Raw genomic sequence first — 20367 nt, forward strand, 5'->3', positions numbered from 1 at the left:
TTTTCAAGATTATTCTCAAGTACTCCCTTCTCATCAACACCTGTCTTTTCTGACCTCTCCAGGTTAAAGACACTTTCTCTTCCTTGTGGCCTCACTTCCCCCCCTGCCCTTCACCATCCCTTTTTCTTATCCCTACCTCAGTTTTAGGACCAGCCTCACCCCAAATATTTAGGTTTTTACACTGTTCCCCCTTGCCTGCCCCACGCCGACATCCCCCTTCTCCAGTAGACTCTGAATTCCCTGAGAGCAAAGACCACCTCTTCCTCAGTTCTGTTGCTCCCAGGGGTCATGACAGTGCCCAACAGGGCATGGTCACCAGATACATACTTGTGGCAGGGGATTTATGTGGAGAACTTGGCAGAAAGCCGAAGAAGCAGCAACAGCGTCCAGGCAAACCTGAGGGAAGGAGGCCCAAACGCCAGGATATGTCTTAAGTGTGCAGGTAACACAGGCGCCCGTGCTGGTGGGCATCTGGGTTTCTCTGTTGGAATAGCATGAAAAGGTGTCTGTGTGGACAGTACCAGAGTCAACAAGTGGGTGAATGAGGGCTTGTGTGAGGGAAGTCTTCTGTGTATGGGCGTGTGAAAGGGAGTTTGTTCACGTCACTGGGGGAGACAGTGAGACTGTTTGGAGTGCAGTTCTGAGCGCTGAGTCAGAAGTGTGGCAGAAACATATGTAAATTTTTCACATCACTCAAAAGTGTGGTCAGCCCAAGATCTTCTAAAGCTGTCTTTGCCATGTTCTAAGTCCTAGTGTCCAATTCTCTAATTATTGCATTTCCACACACCCTGCCCAAATTTCCCTCATCCCACACCCCAGTGTTTAAAGAAAATAATAGGGATGAATGGAGACAATCTGAGGGTTTTCTAAGCCCTGGATGATGCAGGTGTTTTTGCTCTTGTTGTTTTTGTTCTGAGGAAGATTTCTGTCCATCAGAGCAAAGAGGAACCAACACATAATAGGGGCCTATGGGTCACCCTAACTGAAGCTGGCCTGGGGCATCCCTCTTCCCTGACCAGTTCTAACAACATCCTAGTCATGGTCGTTACTGATGTGAGGTTGGTTTTCTTTGTTTTTAGTGGTAATATGGACCTCATTTTTTTATTTGTTTATTTACAGCATAACAGTGTTCATTGTTTTGGCATCACACCCAGTGCTCCATGCAGTACGTGCCCTCCCTATTACCCACCACCTGGTTCATCAACCTCCCACCGCCCCGCCCCTTCAAAACCCTCTGGTTGTTTTTCAGAGTCCATAGTCTCTCATGGTTCATCTCCCCTTCCAGTTTCCCTCAACTCCCTCTCCTCTCCATCTCCCCATGTCCTCCATGTTACTTGTTATGCTCCACAAATAAGTGAGACCATATGATACTTGACTCTCTCTGCTTGACTTATTTCACTCAGCATAATCTCTTCCAGTCCCGTCCATGTTGCTACGAAATTTGGGTATTCATCCTTTCTGATGGAGGCATTAATATTCCATTGTGTATATGTACCACATCTTCCTTATCCATTCATCCATTGAAGGGCATCTTGCTTCTTTCCACAGTTTGGTGACCGTAGCCATTGCTGCAATAAACATTGGGGTACAGATGGCCCTTCTTTTCACTCCATCTGTATCTTTGGGGTAAATACCCAGCAGTGCAATGGCAGGGTCAAAGGGAAGCTCTATTCTTAATTTCTTCAGGAATCTCCACACTGTTCTCCAAAGTGGCTGCACTAACTTGCATTCCCACCAACAGTGTAAGAGGGTTCCCCTTTCACCACATCCTCTCCAACACACGTTCTTTCCTGTCTTGCTAATTTTGGCCATTCTAACCGGTGTCAGGTGGTATCTCAATGTTGTTTTAATTTGAATCTCCATGATGGCTAGTGATGATGAACATTTTTTCATGAGTCTGATAGCCGTTTGTATGTCTTCGTTGGAGAAGTGTCTGTTCATATCTTCTGCCCATTTTTTGATATGATTATCTGTTTTGTGTGTGTTGAGTTTGAGAAGTTCTTTATAGATCCTGGATATCAACCTTTTGTCTGTACTGTCATTTGCAAATATCTTCTCCCATTCCGTGGGTTGAGTTTTAGTTTTGTTGACTGTTTCCTTTGCTGTGCAGAAGCTTTTGATCTTGATGAAGTCCCAAAAGTTCATTTTTGCTTTTGTTTCCTTGGCCTTTGGAGACATATCTTGAAAGAAGTTGCTGTGGCTGATATCGAAGAGGTTACTGCCTATGTTCTCCTCTAGGATTCTGATAGATTCCTGTCTCTCGTTGAGGTCTTTTATCCATTTCGAGTTTATCTTTGTGTACGGTGTAAGAGAATGGTCGAGTTTCATTCTTCTACATATCGCTGTCCAGTTTTCCCAGCACCATTTATTGAAGAGACTGTCTTTTTTCCATTGAATATTTTTTCCTGTTTTGTCAAAGATTATTTCACCATAGAGTTGAGGGTCCATATCTGGGCTCAACACTCTATTCCACTGGTCTATGTGTCTGTTTTTATGCCAGTACCACGCTGTCTTGGTGATCACAGCTTTGTAGTAAAGCTTGAAATCGGGTAACGTGATGCCACCAGTGTTGTTTTTGTTTTTCAACATTTCCTTAGCAATTCGGGGTCTCTTCTGATTCCATACAAATTTTAGGATTATTTGCTCCAGCTCTTTGAAAAATACCGGTGGAATTTTGATCAGAATGGCATTAAAAGGGGGAGGAGTCAGGATGGCGGAGAAGTAGCAGCCTGAGACTACATCAGGTAGCAGGAGATCAGCTCGATAGCTTATCTAAACATTGCAAACACCTACAAATCCAACAGGAGAGTGAAAAGAAGAAGAACAGCAACTCTAGAAACAGAAAATCAACCACTTTCTGAAAGGTAGGACTGGCGGAGAAGTGAATCTAAAACGACGGGAAGATAGACCGCGGGGGGAGGGGCCGGCTCCCGGCAAGCGGCGGAGCAACGGAGCACAAAATCAGGACTTTTAAAAGTCTGTTCCACTGAGGGACATTGCTCCAGAGGCTAAACCAGGGTGAAGCCCACGCGGGGTCAGCGTGGCCCCAGGCCCCGCAGGGTCCCAGAAGGATCGGGGGTGTCAGAGTGTCAGAGAGCTCGCAGGTATTAGAACGGAGAAGCCGGCTGCAGAGACAGAGCCAAGGACTGAACTCTCAGCTCGGGGTTATCTTGAACTGGTCGCGGGCTGGGTGAGCTCGGAGCGTGGCTAGAGGCTGGGGATACGGGAGTGTTTGGGTGCTGTCCTCTGGGGGCGCACTGAGGAGTGGGCCCCCAGGCTCTCGGCTCCTCTGGGCCAGAGACTGGGAGGCCGCCATTTTCATTCCCGTCCTCCGGAACTCTACGGAAAGCGTTCAGGGAACAGAAGCTCCCAAAAGCGAACCCGAGCCAATTACTTAGTTCGGCCGCCAGTAAGGGTGGTGCAATCCCGCCTCGGGCAAAGACACTTGAGAGCCACTACAACAGGCCCCTCCCCCAGAAGATCAACAAAATATCCAGCCAGGACGAAGTTCATCTATCAAGGAGAAAGCAGGTTCAATTCCTAAGACAGCAGAGCAATTCCAGAGGAGGAGAAAGCAAAGCACAGAAATCATGGCTTTCTCCCCATGATTCTTTAGTCTTGCAGGTACTTCAATTTTTTTTTCTTTTTTCAATTTTTTTTTCTTTTTTCTTTTTTCTTCTTCTGCTAAATTTTTTAAAACTTTTACCCTTTTCTTTTTTAACGTTTTTTGACTAGTTCATCTAAATATATATATTTTTTCTTTCATTTTTATATTTTTTTATTTGTTTTATTTTTTAAATTTTTTTCTTTTTTTTTTCTTTTTTTTTCAGAACCTGTTTTTATCCGCTTCCTCCCCCCCACAATTTGGGGTCTCTTCTGATTTGGTTACAGCGCATTTTTCTGGGGTCTTTGCCACCCTTTTAGGTGGCATATCCTCTTATCTGGACAAAATGACAAGGCGGAAAAAATCACCACAAACAAAAGAACAAGAGACAGTACCGAAGGCTAGGGACCTAATCAACAAGACATTGGTAATATGTCAGATCAAGAGTTCAGAATGAGGGTCGCCTGGGTGGCTCAGCGGGTTAAAGCCTCTGCCTTCGGCTCGGGTCATGATCCCAGGGTCCTGGGATCGAGCCCCACGTCGGGCTCTCTGCTTGGTTGGGAGCCTGCTTCCTCCTCTCTCTCTCGTTCTGCCTGCCTCTCTGCCTACTTGTAATCTCTATCTGTCAAATAAATAAATCTTTAAAAAAAAAAAAGAGTTCAGAATGACGATTCTGAACATTCTAGCCGGGCTCGAAAAAGGCATGGAAGATATTAGAGAAACCCTCTCTGGAGATATTAAAGCCCTTTCTGGAGAAATTAAAGAACTAAAATCTAACCACATTGAAATCAAAAAAGCTATTAATGAGGTGCAATCAAAAATGGAGGCTCTCACTGCTAGGATAAATGAGGCAGAAGAAAGAATTAGTGATATAGAAGACCAAATGACAGAGAATAAGGAAGCCGAGCAAAAGAGGGACAAACAGCTACTGGACCATGAGGGGAGAATTCGAGAGATAAGTGACACCATAAGACGAAACAATATTAGAATAATTGGGATTCCAGAAGAAGAAGAAACAGAGAGGGGAGCAGGAGGTCTATTGGAGAGAATCATTGGAGAGAATTTCCCTAATATGGCAAAGGGAACAAGCATCAAAATCCAGGAGATGCAGAGAACCCCCCTCAAAGTCAACAAGAATAGGTCCACACCCCGTCACCTAATAGTAAAATTTACAAGTCTTAGTGACAAAGAGAAAATCCTGAAAGCAGCCGGAGAAAAGAAGTCTGTAACATACAATGGTAAAAATATTAGATTGGCGGCAGACTTATCCACAGAGACCTGGCAGGCCAGAAAGAGCTGGCATGATATATTCAGAGCACTCAACGAGAAAAACAGGCAGCCAAGAATACTCTATCCAGCTAGGCTATCATTGAAAATAGAAGGAGAGATAAAAAGCTTCCAGGACAAACAAACACTGAAAGAATTTGCAAACACCAAACCAGCTCTACAGGAAATATTGAAAGGGGTCCTCTAAGCAAAGAGAGAGCCTAAAAGTAGTAGATCAGAAAGGTACAGAGACAATATATAGTAACAGTCACCTTACAGGCTAATAATGGCACTAAATTCATATCTCTCAATAGTTACCCTGAATGTTAATGGGCTAAATGCCCCAATCAAAAGACACAGGGTATCAGAATGGATAAAAAAACAAAACCCATCAGTATGTTGCCTACAAGAAACTCATTTTAGACACGAAGACACCTCCAGATTTAAAGTGAGGGGGTGGAAAACAATTTACCATGCTAACAGGCATCAGAAGAAAGCTGGGGTGGCAATCCTTATATCAGATCAATTAGATTTCAAGCCAAAGACTATAATAAGAGATGAGGAAGGACACTATATCCTACTCAAAGGGTCTGTCCAACAAGAAGATCTAACAATTTTAAATATCTATGCCCCTAACGTGGGAGCAGACAACTCTATCAACCAATTAATAACAAAATCAAAGAAACACATCAATAATAATACAATAATAGTAGGGGACTTTAACACTCCCCTCACTGAAATGGACAGATCATCCAAGCAAAAGATCAACAAGGAAATAAAGGCCTTCAATGACACACTGGACCAGAGGGACATCACAGATATATTCAGAACATTTCATCCCAAAGCAACAGAATACACATTCTTCTCTAGTGCACATGGAACCTTCTCCAGAATAGATCACATCCTGGGTCACAAATCAGGTCTCAACCGGTATCAAAAGATTAGGATTATTCCCTGCATATTTTCAGACCACAATGCTCTGAAGCTAGAACTCAATCACAAGAGGAAAGCTGGAAAGAACCCAAATACATGGAGACTAAACAGCATCCTTCTAAAGAATGAATGGGTCAACCAGGAAATTAAAGAAGAACTGAAAAAATTCATGGAAACAAATGATAATGAAAACACAACAGTTCAAAATCTGTGGGACACAGCAAAGGCAGTCCTGAGAGGAAAATATATAGCAGTACAAGCCTTTCTCAAGAAACAAGAAAGGTCTCAAGTACACAACCTAACCCTACGCGTAAAGGAGCTGGAGAAAGAACAAGAAAGAAACCCTAAACCCAGCAGGAGAAGAGAAATCATAAAGATCAGAGCAGAAATCAATGAAATAGAAACCAAAAAAACAATAGAACAAATCAATGAAACTAGGAGCTGGTTCTTTGAAAGAATCAATAAGATTGATAAACCCCTGGCCAGACTCATCAAAAAGAAAAGAGAAAGGACCCAAATCAATAAAATCATGAATGAAAGAGGAGAGATCACAACTAACACCAAAGAAATACAGACAATTATAAGAACATACTATGAGCAACTCTACGCCAACAAATTGGACAATCTGGAAGAAATGGATGCATTCCTAGAGACATATAAACTACCACAACTGAACCAGGAAGAAATAGAAAGCCTGAACAGGCCCATAACCACTAAGGAGATTGAAACAGTCATCCAAAATCTCCAAACAAACAAAAGCCCAGGGCCAGACGGCTTCCCAGGGGAATTCTACCAAACATTTAAAGAAGAACTCATTCCTATTCTCCTGAAACTGTTCCAAAAAATACAAACGGAAGGAAAACTTCCAAACTCATTTTATGAGGCCAGCATCACCTTGATCCCAAAACCAGACAAGGATCCCACCAAAAAAGAGAACTACAGACCAATATCCTTGATGAACACAGACGCAAAAATTCTCGCCAAAATACTAGCCAATAGGATTCAACAGTACATTAAAAGGATTATTCACCACGATCAAGTGGGATTTATTCCAGGGCTGCAGGGTTGGTTCAACATCCGCAAATCAATCAATGTGATAGAACACATTAATAAAAGAAAGGACAAGAACCATATGATACTCTCAATAGATGCTGAAAAAGCATTTGACAAAGTACAGCATCCCTTCCTGATCAAAACTCTTCAAAGTGTGGGGATAGAGGGCACATACCTCAATATTATCAAAGCCATCTATGAAAAACCCACCGCAAATATCATTCTCAATGGAGAAAAACTGAAAGCTTTTCCGTTAAGGTCAGGAACACGGCAGGGATGTCCATTATCACCACTGCTATTCAACATAGTACTAGAAGTCCTAGCCTCAGCAATCAGACAACAAAAAGAAAATAAAGGCATCCAAATTGGTAAAGAAGAAGTCAAACTATCACTCTTCGCAGATGATATGATACTATATGTGGAAAACCCAAAAGACTCCACTCCAAAACTGCTAGAACTTGTCCAGGAATTCAGTCAAGTGTCAGGATATAAAATCAATGCACAGAAATCAGTTGCATTTCTGTACACCAACAACAAGACAGAAGAAAGAGAAATTAAGGAGTCAATCCCATTTACAATTGTACCCAAAACTATAAGATACCTAGGAATAAACCTAACCAAAGAGACTAAGAATCTATACACAGAAAATTATAAAGTACTCATGAAAGAAATTGAGGAAGACACAAAGAAATGGAAAAATGTTCCATGCTCCTGGATTGGAAGAATAAATATTGTGAAAATGTCTATGCTACCTAAAGCAATCTACACATTTAATGCAATCCCTATCAAAATACCATCCTTTTTTTTCAAAGAAATGGAACAAATAATCCTAAAATTTATATGGAACCAGAAAAGACCTCGAATAGCCAAAGGAATATTGAAGAACAAAGCCAAAGTTGGTGGCATCACAATTCCAGACTTCAAGCTCTATTACAAAGCTGTCATCATCAAGACAGCATGGTACTGGCACAAAAACAGACACATAGATCAGTGGAACAGAATAGAGAGCCCAGAAATCGACCCTCAACTCTATGGTCAACTAATCTTCGACAAAGCAGGAAAGAATGTCCAATGGAAAAAAGACAGTCTCTTCAATAAATGGTGCTGGGAAAACTGGACAGCGATATGTAGAAGAATGAAACTCGACCATTCTCTTACACCGTACACAAAGATAAACTCGAAATGGATAAAAGACCTCAACGTGAGACAGGAATCTATCAGAATCCTAGAGGAGAACATAGGCAGTAACCTCTTCGATATCAGCCACAGCAACTTCTTTCAAGATATGTCTCCAAAGGCCAAGGAAACAAAAGCAAAAATGAACTTTTGGGACTTCATCAAGATCAAAAGCTTCTGCACAGCAAAGGAAACAGTCAACAAAACAAAGAGGCAACCCATGGAATGGGAGAAGATATTTGCAAATGACAGTACAGACAAAAGGTTGATATCCAGTATCTATAAAGAACTTCTCAAACTCAACACACACAAAACAGATAATCATATCAAAAAATGGGCAGAAGATATGAACAGACACTTCTCCAATGAAGACATACAAATGGCTATCAGACACATGAAAAAATGTTCACTATCACTAGCCATCAGGGAGATTCAAATTAAAACAACATTGAGATACCACCTAACACCAGTTAGAATGGCCAAAATTAGCAAGACAGGAAACAACGTGTGTTGGAGAGGATGTGGAGAAAGGGGAACCCTCTTACACTGTTGGTGGGAATGCAAGTTAGTGCAGCCACTTTGGAGAACAGTGTGGAGATTCCTGAAGAAATTAAAAATAGAGCTTCCCTATGACCCTGCAATTGCACTGCTGGGTATTTACCCCAAAGATACAGATGGAGTGAAAAGAAGGGCCATTTGTACCCCAATGTTTATTGCAGCAATGGCTACGGTCGCCAAACTGTGGAAAGAACCAAGATGCCCTTCAACGGATGAATGGATAAGGAAGATGTGGTCCATATACACAATGGAGTATTATGCCTCCATCAGAAAGGACGAATACCCAACTTTTGTAGCAACATGGACGGGTCTGGAAGAAATTATGCTGAGTGAAATAAGTCAAGCAGAGAGAGTCAAGTATCATATGGTCTCACTTATTTGTGGAGCATAACAAATAACATGGAGGACATGGGGAGATGGAGAGGAGAGGGAGTTGAGGGAAACTGGAAGGGGAGATGAACCATGAGAGACTATGGACTCTGAAAAACAACCAGAGGGATATGAAGGGGCGGCAGGGGGGTGGGGGTGGGGGTGGGAGGTTGAGGAACCAGGTGGTGGGTAATAGGGAGGGCACGTACTGCATGGAGCACTGGGTGTGATGCCAAAACAATGAACACTGTTATGCTGTAAATAAACAAATAAAAATAAATATAAAAAAAATTAAAAAAAAAAAGTATAGATTGCTCTAGGCAGTATAGACATTTTAACAATGTTTATTCTTCCAATCCAAGAGCATGGAACAGTCTTCCATCTTTTTGTGTCTTCTTCAATTTCTTTCATGAGTGTTCTGTCGTTCCTCGAGTACAGGTCCTTTACCTCCTTGGTTATGTTTATTCCCAGGTATCTTATGGTTCTTGGTGCTATAGTAAATGGAATCGATTCTCTAATTTCCCTTTCTGTATTTTCATTGTTAGTGTATAAGAAAGCCACTGATTTCTGTACATTGACTTTGTATCCTGCCACGTTACTGAATTGCTGTATGAGTTCTAGTAGTTTGGGGGTGGAGTCTTTCGGGTTTCCCATATAAAGAATCATGTCATCTGCGAAGAGAGAGAGTTTGACTTCTTCCTTGCCAATTTGGATACATTTTATTTCTCTTTGTTGTCTGATTGCCATTGCTAGAACTTCTAATACTATGTTGAACAAGAGTGGTGAGAGTGGGCATCCTTGTCGTGTTCCTGATCTCAACGGGAAGGCTGCAAGCTTTTTCCCATTGAGGATGATATTTGCTGTGGGTCTTTCATAGATAGATTTTATGAAGTTCAGGAATGTTCCCTGTAACCCTATATTTCGAAGCGTTTTCATCAGGAACAGATGCTGGATTTTGTCAAATGCTTTTTCTGCATCAATTGAGAGGACCATGTGGTTCTTCTCTCTTCTCTTATTGATTTGTTCTATCACATTGATTGATTTGCGAATGTTGAACCAACCTTGCAACCCAGGGATGAATCCCACCTAATCATGGTGGATAATCTTTTTAATGTGCTGCTGGATCCTGTTTGCTAGGATCTTGTTGAGAATCTTAGCATCCCTACTCATCAGTGATATTGGTCTGAAATTCTCCTTTTTGGTAGGGTCTTTGCCTGGTTTGGGGATCAGGGTAATGCTGGCTTCATAAAAAGAGTCTGGAAGTTTTCCTTCTGCTTCAATTTTTTGGAACAGCTTCAGGAGAATCGGTGTTATTTCTTCTTTGAAAGTTTGGTAGAATTCCCCAGGGAATCCGTCGGGTCCTGGGCTCTTGTTTTTTGGGGGGTTTTTGTCACTGCTTCAATCTCGTTACTAGATATTGGTCTATTCAGTTGTCAGTTTCTTCCTGGTTCAATTTTGGGAGTTTGTAGTTTTCCAGGAATGCATCCATTTCATCTAGGTTGCTTAGCTTATTGGCATATAACTGTTGGTAATAATTTCTAATGATTGTTTCTATTTCCTTGGTGTTAGTTGTGATCTCTCCCTTTTCATTCATAGTTTTATTAATTTGTGCTTTCTCTCTTTTCTTTTGGATTAGTGTGGCCAATGGTTTATCGATCTTATTGATTCTTTCAAAAAACCAACTTCTAGTTTCATTGATACGTTCTACTGTATCTCTCGTTTCTACCTCATTGATCTCTGCTCTAATCTTGATTATTTCCCTTCTTGCATGTGGAGTTGGTTTGATTTGTTGTTGATTCTCCAGTTCTTTAAGGTGTAGAGACAGCTGGTGTATTCTGGATTTTTCAGTGTTTTTGAGGGAGGCATGGATGGCTATGTATTTCCCCCTTAGAACCGCCTTTGCTGTATCCCATGGGTTTTGGACCAAAGTGTCTTCATTCTCATTGGTTTCCATGAATTGTTTAAGTTCATCTTTGATCTCCTGGTTGATCCAAGCATTCTTAAGCAAGGTGGTCTTTAGCTTCCAGGTGTTTGAGTTCCTTCAGAACTTTTCCTTGTAATTGAGTTCCAGTTTCAAAGCATTGTGATCTGAGAATATGCAGGGAATAATGTAAGTCTTTTGGTATTGGTTGAGTCCTGCTTTGTGACCCAGTATGTGGTCTATTCTAGAGAAGGTTCCATGTGCACTTGAGAAGAATGAGTATTCTGTTGTTTTAGGGTGGAATGTTCTGTATATGTCAATGAGGTCCACCTGGTCCAATGTTTCATTCAATGCTCTTATTTCTTTATTAATTTTCTGCTTCGATGATCTGTCTATTTCTGAGAGAGGTGTATTAAGATCTCCTACTATTATTGTATTCATATCAATATGACTCTTTATCTTGATTAATAGTTTTCTTATGTAATTGGGTGCTCCCATATTGGGGGCATAGATATTCACAATTGTTAGATCATCTTGGCGGATAGTCCCTTTAAGAATTATGTAGTGTCCTTCTGTATCTCTGACTACAGTCTTTAGTTTAAAATCTAATATATCAGATATGAGAATCGCTACCCCGGCCTTCTTTTGAGGCCCATTGGCATGAAAGATGCTTCTCCATCCCTTCACTTTCAGTCTGGGTGTATCCTTAGGTTTAAAATGGGTCTCTTGTAGACAACATATGGATGGGTCCTGTCATTTTATCCAATCTGCAACCCTGTGTCATTTTATGGGCGCATTTAGGCCATTCACATTGAGAGTGATTATTGAGAGATAGGTTTTTATTGACATCGTGTTGCCTTTGCAGTCTTTCTGTCTGTAGATTGTTTCTTTTTTTTTTTTAAAGATTTTATTTATTTATTTGACAGAGAGAGAGGTCACAAGTAGGCAGAGAGGCAGGCAGAGAGAGAGGAGGAAGCAGGCTCCCTGCAGAGCAGAGAGCCCGATGCGGGGCTCGATCCCATGACCCTGAGATCATGACCTGAGCCGAAGGCAGCGGCTTAATCCACTGAGCCACCCTGGCGCCCCTGTAGATTGTTTCTATATTTCTGTTCGATGATATTCTTGGGATTTTTTTTCTCTTTTGTAGGACACCCCTTAATATTTTTTGCAGTGTCGGCTTGGTGGTTGCATAGTCTTTTAAGCCTTGCCAGTCTTGGAAACTCTTTATCTCTCCATCCATTTTAAATGTCAGTCTTGCTGGGTAGAGTATTCTTGGTTGCATGTTCTTCTCATTTAGTACTCTGAATATATTTTTCCAGCCCTTCCTGGCTTGCCAGGTCTCTGTGGAAAGGTATGACGTTATTCTGATGGGCTTTCCTCTATACGTAAGGAGCTTTTTTGTCCTAGCTGCTTTTAAGAGGGTCTCTCTTGAAACATAATTCCTCATTCTAACTATAAGGTGTCGTGAGGACTTTCGAGAATCTAAAATCTTGGGAGGAAATCTCTCTGCCTCTAGTACATGAACGTTGTTTCCATTCGTGAGATTGGGAAAATTTTCATAGACAACTTCTTCCACTATATCTTCTAGACTTCTTTCTTTTTCCTCCCCTTCAGGGATTCCAATAATTCTGACATTGGAACGTTTCATGGCATCGTTTATTTCCCTGATTCTGTTTTTGTGGCTTCTGAGCTGTTTGTTCCAGGCTTCCTCCTGATCCTTTCTCTCTATCTGTTTGTCCTCCAGATCACTAATTCTATCTTCTGTCTCAGTTACCCTAGCTGTCACTGGCGTCTTCTGCTCCTGTAGAGATCCAGATGTGTATAATTCTGATCTCAGGCTGATTTCATGGGTGGTCGGAGTTCTTTGGTTGGTAATCAGCTCACTTTAGGGTACAGGTTGAAATGGTGCCTCCTCCTATTTCCCCACCATCTTGACTCCCCAACAAATAAAATCTCGACCTCATTTTTTTAAAAGATTTTATTTATTTATTTGACACAGACAGAGATCACAAGTAGGCAGAGAGGCAGGCAGAGAGAGAGGGGAAGCAGGCTCCCTGCTGAGCAGGGAGCCCAATGCGGGGCACGACCCAGGACCCTGAAATCATGATCTGAGCTGAAGGCAGAGCCTTAACCCACTGCGCCACCCAGGCGCCCTTGGACCTCATTTTTTAAGATCTTCTTTGCTAAAGTGAAGTCTGAGTAGACGTCTCAACAAACAATAAGAACAGGAAAAAATGCAGCCAATGCTCTTATTTCATTCCCTAACTACCCCATGAAGCTCCATCTTGTAAATGAAGAAACTGAGGTCTAAGATGTGGAGGGACAGGCACAGCGAGTAAATAACACAGCTGGGATATCACCTCTGGCCTGTCTGAGGAGGATTCCTAAGGGAATCTCCAAGGAAAGCTGAGGACTGTTCTGGTTTTGTTTTGGCTTCTTTGGTGCTGTCATTGGTCTGGGACATCGCCAGGAAATGCAGGTTTTAGACCATGAGGAGAGACTCCGAGGCACCTGGTGAGGAGAAAAGTGTTTCTTCAGAGGGTGAGCCACCCCTGCAGGACTGAATCACAAAGCACCTGGAATCCGTGCTGAACTGTGTGCAGAATGGGCTGGCCTTCCTCTGCTCGGGACTGACTGGCACCACATGGCCCTGAAGGCAGGAGCACTCAGCTGTGGTCGGACTTCATGGGTGTCCCCTTTCAAAATCTTTCCAAGCAGGGAGAAGCCTTTGACATCGGATTATTAGGGTGCGGTGTATACTGCTTTCTAGTGTCTTAGGAAATTTGAGTGTGTTTTCTTTTTCTGTATTAAATTTGAGTGTTTTTCTTTTTTCTCTATTAAAATTTATTTTGTTGTTTTAAGATTTTGGTAAAATATACACATAACAGAGTTACCATTACATTACCATTAAGTAAAAGTTACTATGAATGCCTAAACCATTAGGCTAAGCCCTCTCTACACCCATCACCCCGTTCATGTATGTCTCTCTCCATTTTCCCAAACTGAAACTCTGTCCCTATGAAACACTAACTCCCCATCCTCCCTGCCTCCAGCCCCTGGCCATTCTGCTGTCTCTATGAATGTGACTGCTCTAGCTACCTCATAGACTACCTCTTGCACTGTTTTTCCTTGTGAATGGCATTTTTTCTTTGGCATAACGTCCTCATGGTGCAATCATGCGGTCCATGAGGCAGAATTTCCTCCCTTTTTAAGGTTGAATAATACACTGTGTGTGTACCCATTGGGTTTATGAACTCATCTCTTGATGTACAGTTGCTTCTGCCTTTTGGCTACTCTAAGTAACGCTGTTGTGAACACAGGTATACAGACATCTCTCGGAGACTTTGTTTTCAATTCTTTTAGATATCCACCTAGAAATGGACTGCTAGATCAGATCGGTGCTTTTTTTTTTTTTTTTAAAGATTTTATTTATTGATTTGAACATGAGAGAGAGAACACAAATGCAAGCATGAGTGGAGGGAGGGGCAGAGGCAGAGGGAGAAGCAGGCTCCCCACTGACCAGGGAGTGTGTTGTGGGACTCGATCCCAGGACCCCAGGATCATGACCTTAGCCGAATGCAGAAACTTAACTGACTGAGTCACCCAGGCGCCCAGAGTGCATAATTTTTTCTTAAGATTATTTTTTAAAGATATTGTTTACGTGAGAGAGATCACAAGTAGGCAGAGAGGCAGGCAGAGAGACAGGTGGAAACAAGCTTCCTGCCGAGCAGAGAGCCCGATGAGGGGCTCTATCCCAGGACCCTGAGATCATGACCTGGGCAAAGACAGAAGCTTAAACCGCTGAGACTGTAAGTTTCTTTCTTTCTTTCCTTTTTTTTTTTTTTTAAGTTATTTAGTTTGTTTTTAGTAGTCTCTAAACCCAATGTAGGGCTCAAAATCCCAACCCCAAGATCAAGAGTTGAATGCTCTTCCGATTGAGCCAGCCAGGTACAGCTGGATCAGTGCATTTTTAATAGAGATGTGTTTCCTAGTGTACAGACTGTCCTAGCCACAGCTACATCATCTGGTCAGCTTTTCTCCCTGCCTTTGCTTCACCTGACCCATACCTCTTGTTCCTCAACCTTCATCCCCCACACCCTGACACGCTTGACTGGGACTACTATCTACCGCTAACATTATTTAAGGGAGAAGCTGATCATGCTAAGAAATCATTGGATCAGGGCAGGGCACCTGATCTAAAATGAGCCAGTGAGCTTCTTTCCTAGGAATCTGGAATGTATTTTCTCTTATTTTATTTTATGATCTTTTTAGTTTATTTTACTTTATTTTCATTCCAGTAGAATTAATATATAGTGCATTAGTTTCAGGTGCACAATACAGTGATTCAGCTATTCTGTACCTCACTCGTAATGATCACAACAAGTGCATTACTTAACCCCTTCACCTATTTTACCCATCCCCACCCCACACCCCAGTAAGCAGCAGTTTGTTTTCTATAGCTAAGAATCTGTTTCTTGGTTTGTCTCTCTCTTTTTTTTTTCCTTTGAGCATTTGTTTCATTTCTTAAATTCCACATTAAAATGAGATTACATGGAATATGTCTTTCTCTGACTGACTTATTTTCTTAGCATTACACTCTCTAGGTCCATCCATGTCATTGCAAATGGCAAGATTTCATTCTTTTCTCTGTTTGGTTAATATTCCATTGTGCATATATATATATATTGCCTCTTCTTTATCCCTTAATCAATTGATGGACACTTGGGCTCTTTCCATCATTTGGCTGCTGTAAATAATGCTGCTATAAACAGGGGTGCATGTAATCTTTTTGAATTCGTGTTTCTGTATTTGGGGGGCAAATGCCCCAGTAGTATGATTGCTGGATCTTAGGGTAGTTCTATTTTTAAATTTTTGAGAAACTTCCGTACTGTATTCCAGAGTGTCTGTACCAGTTTTCATTCTCGCTAATACTTGTTTTTCCGTGCATTTTTTTATGTTAGCCATTCAGAAAAGGTGTGAGGTGATGTCTCATTATAGTTTTGAGTTGCATATCCTGATGATAAGTGATATCGAGCATCTTTTTTTTATTTTATTTTTATTTATTTGACAGACAGAGATCACAAGTAGGCAGAGAGGGAGGCATGGGGGCGGGGCGGGGAGAAACAGGCTCCCTGCTGAGAAGAGAGCCCAATATGGGGCTCGATCCCAGAACCCTGGGATCATGACCTGAGCCAAAGGCAGAGGCTTTAACCCACTGAGCCACCCAGTCACCCATCATTCTATTTTATTTTATAATTTTATTTAAAAATTGAAGTTATGGGGCACCTGGATGGTACAGTCAGTTGAGCCTCTGACTGTTGACTTCAGCTCAGGTCACAGTCTCAGGGTTGTGATATCCAGCCAGCTTGGGCTCTGCACTGGGCATGAAACCTGCTTGAGTCTCTCTCCTTCTCCCTCTCCTCCCTATGCTTTCTTTCCCTCTCGAAGGAAAGAATAACAACAACAACAACAAAAAAAAAAAAAAACCAGGGGTGTGACCTACTGAAGTATTGGCAGTGACCCCATAATGAATCATCACCGAAGCCCTAAGGATGCTGCACCAGGCCAGAGCTCCCAGGGGTCATGGTGTGCTTCCTAGATGATCAATGATGAGCCTGTATCGCCCAAGGACTGAGACTGGCACCTAGGACAGGCCTGAGAGAGCCAGTAGAGACACAGCCCTTCCCTTCATCAAGTTCACAGTGGGTTTTACTGTTCCCCGGCAGGCAGACTATGAAATCCAGATGTGTGGCTGTTGTAGCAGATGAAAACATTTTGTCCATCTTCCTTCTTTTGGCTACCTGATCTTGCTTTGAGGCAATCCCACCCCACCATATAGTGTGGTCTTAGGGCAGGTGGCAAACAGAACCAGGAAGACCCATGCTCTGTTTCTACCTCTGTGGCAGCCAGGCATGGCATGTGGCTCACACTCTGTGCCCAGGGCTTTGACTCCAAAGCAGGAGCCCCGAGGACAGGGCAGTGGGTGGGGGTTGGGGGGGACATCCATCACCGTAGCCACTGTAGCCACTGTGCTGTGTGCTCCTGTCCACAGCACACCTGGCCACATAGCATTTCCCTAAGTCCTAGAGAGCCTGCTAATACGGTCTGATTTCTGTTTCCCATGCTTAGGGTCAGCTTCTGTCATTTGCACCAAGATTTCTGGTGGATACCAATGTGCATATTTAAGCAGTGTCCGGGAGTACTGTGTATCACCCACCCCATCTCAGAGCATCCTCATTCTGGGCTACATGTTACACCAGAGGACTTGGGATAATTCTACACAGGGTGTCCTAAAGTTAATCTACATTAACAATTGGCCACATTAGGGGAAAAAAAGCAAACAGTTGTGCATCACATAAGGAAGCAAGCTGTGCCTTGCATGGGGCAGGGCCAGGCTCACAACACCTTCCTGTTCATCTCAAAGACACAGGGAAGTGCTCTGAAGCATTGTTCCCTCACTGCCATGTAGAGCTTTTTGTCAAGGGCCATGACAATTGTTTGCTTTCCGAAATACACAGACTCATTCAGTGTGGGGTAGGCAAAGAAGAACACCAGAGTCAAGTCTGGCAGATGTCCTGTTTCTGTGAATACAGTTTTATTGGATCATAGCCACACCTCTTTACTTAGCTATTGTCCCTGACTGCCCTCCTGCTCCAACAGCAGAGCTGAGTCCTTGGGACACAGAGAGTATAGCTTGTGAAGCATAAAATATTTACTATCTGGCTCTTGATAGTAAAGAGCCAGATCCTTCACAGAAAAGGATCACCAGCTCCCAACCAAGGGCAGAAATCCCTACAATAGCCAAGAGAAAGGTTGTATTTATGAGTGTCCAGTTTCTAGGGTGTTCACAATTTCTTCCTGTTCATGTTTTGAAAAGATTTTATTTATTTGAGAAAGAGAGAGCACAAGCTGAAGGAGGGGCAGAGAGAGAGGGAGAAGCAGACTCCCCATTGAGCAGGGAGTCCGAGGTAGGGACTTGATCCCAGGACCCTGAGATCATGAACTGAGCTGAAGGGAGATGCTCCGTGGAATATTACACAGCCACAGAGAATATTGAAATCTTACCATTTGGGACAACATGGGTGGAACGTGAGTGTATTACATTAAGTAAAATACGCTGGAGAAAGACAAATACTATATTTCACTCCTATCTGAAATGTAAAAAAAACAAAATGAAACAAAACAAAAACCCAAGAAACCCAAACCAACAAAATTAATCTCAAAGATACAGAGAATAGATTAGTGGTTACCAGAGGAGAAGGGGGCAAATGGTGTGAAGGAAGCCAACTGTATGGTGATGCTTGGTAACTAGACTTGTAATGGTGATCACACTGTAGTGTATATGGATGTTGAATTATACAGCTATACATCTGTATACACACACCAAGATATCTATATACATACATATATATGTATATGTGTGTGTCTGTGTGTCTGTATATATATATATATATATGAATGAACAGGGATGCCTTAGTGATGTTGAGCATGTTTTCTAGTACCTTTGGCCATCTGTCTCCTTTGGAGAAATGTCTATTAGGTTTCCTACACATTTTTTAATCAGGTTGTTTGTCTTTTTGTAGTTGAGTTGTATGAGTTCCTTATGTATTTTGGATATTAACCCATTATCAGATATATGGTTTGCAAATGTTGTCTCCCATTTGGTAGGCTGCCTTTTCTTGTTTATGGCTGATGGTTTTCTCTGCTGGGTAGAAGCTTTTTGGTTTGATGGAGAACCATCTGTTTATTTTTGCTTTTGTTTCCTTTTCCTTTGGAGTCATACCCGCAAAGATGTCACTAAAGCACACGACAAGGGGTTTAATGCCTTGGTTTTCTCCTAGGAATTTTATGGTTTCAGGTCTTACATTCAAGTCTTGATTCATTTTGAGTTAATTTTTGTGTGTGGTGTAAGACAGTGTTCTGGTTTCATTCTTTTGTATGCGGCTCTCCAGTTTTCCCAACACCAGTTGTTGAAGAAACTCTCTTTCTTCCATTCTATGTTCTTGGTTCTTTTGTCATAGATGCATTGTTCATATATGTGTGGGTCTTTTCTAGACTCTCAATCTGTTCCATTCATCTGTGTTTGTGTTAGTACCAGTAACATATTCTTTGACTATAGCTTTGTGATGTAGTTTGAAATCAGGGAGGGTGATAACTTTCCTTTTTATTCTTAAGAATGCTCTGGTGGTTTGGGGATCTTTTCTGATTCCATACAAATTTTAGAATTATTTCTTCTACTCTGTGAAATATGCCATTGGAATTTTGATAAGTATTGCACTGAATCAGTAGACTACTTTGGGTAGTGTGGACATTTAAACAATATTAATTCTTCTCATCCATGAGCACAACGTATCTTTCCATTTTTTTGTGTGTTCACAAAAGAAGAGGATCCTTCCTATTGGCTTTGGTAGAAGGGGATCCTTTCTATTCTAGATCCTTTCTATTCTATAGTCCTTTGAGGTTCCTCTCCAGGCAAATAAAACACTCCGCCAGGGTAAATCACCACTACACCCACTGTGAAAGCAGCTGTTCCTCATTCTGCCAAGATGCCCTGATAGTCCCCTTCCAGCTCCTCATTTTGCTGCTGACCTTCACTCCCAGCTTTTCCAGGTGGGTCCACACAGCTAACTCATCCTGGTACTGTCTTTGTGCCAAATCTAGTCCTATTACACAGAACGGATGGTTGGGTGTTTGTGATATGAATGAATGCACAAGATGGACACAGATAAAATGGTGATGAATTGTTTCCTGATTGACTCATTGGCATGTGCTCAAAAAAGCATGAGGGAAGTAACAAATTGTGCTATCTGGTTTTCCTATTGAAGTTTATTTTTTCTAATTTATTTTACATTTGAAATTAGTTTTAAAGGCTTTTCGGTGGAACAGGGCTCCATACATGCTGTTTACACAGGCTTTCCTCACGTACATTTTATGTACATTTTATGTCCAATTATTCCGTAATCCATTTCCTTAAGCCCTGTCAGGGATAGTCTTGCCTTCTTCAGTTTCCAGCTGGACCTGAGCTTAAACAGGCTGCCCTCCCAAAGAAACGGACAAAAACAGTGAAACTCGATTCAGGAAAACCTGTGCTTAACACATTAACAAGAAAGGGACTCTTGTTATTTCTTAGCAAATTGTTATTTTTAAAAATCAAGACTATGTCTCTTTGCTGCCCCAACTTGTGTACAAATCTGGCACTGAATAAAATAAAACCCCCCTCCATGAGGACTCAAGGTGGCTCAGTGGATGAAGCCTGTGCCTGAGGCTCAGGTCTTGATCACAGTGTCCTGGGATTGAGCCCAGAGCTCCCTGCTCATGCAGCTGAAGCCACCTTAGTCTTCCTTCTTCAGGAACAGAAAAAAACAGCATGGAAAGATCCAGTCTTTTTTCTAAGAAGGTTTCCTGGGTAGGAGAAGTCATGCAAGGAATCCTGTGTCAGAGCACAAGCATCCCCCTTATTTCTACTAAACAATACCCTTCATTACAC

The sequence above is a fragment of the Meles meles genome, chromosome 7 (genome assembly GCF_922984935.1).
Source record: "Meles meles chromosome 7, mMelMel3.1 paternal haplotype, whole genome shotgun sequence".
In the NCBI taxonomy this organism is placed as follows: Eukaryota; Metazoa; Chordata; class Mammalia; order Carnivora; family Mustelidae; genus Meles; species Meles meles.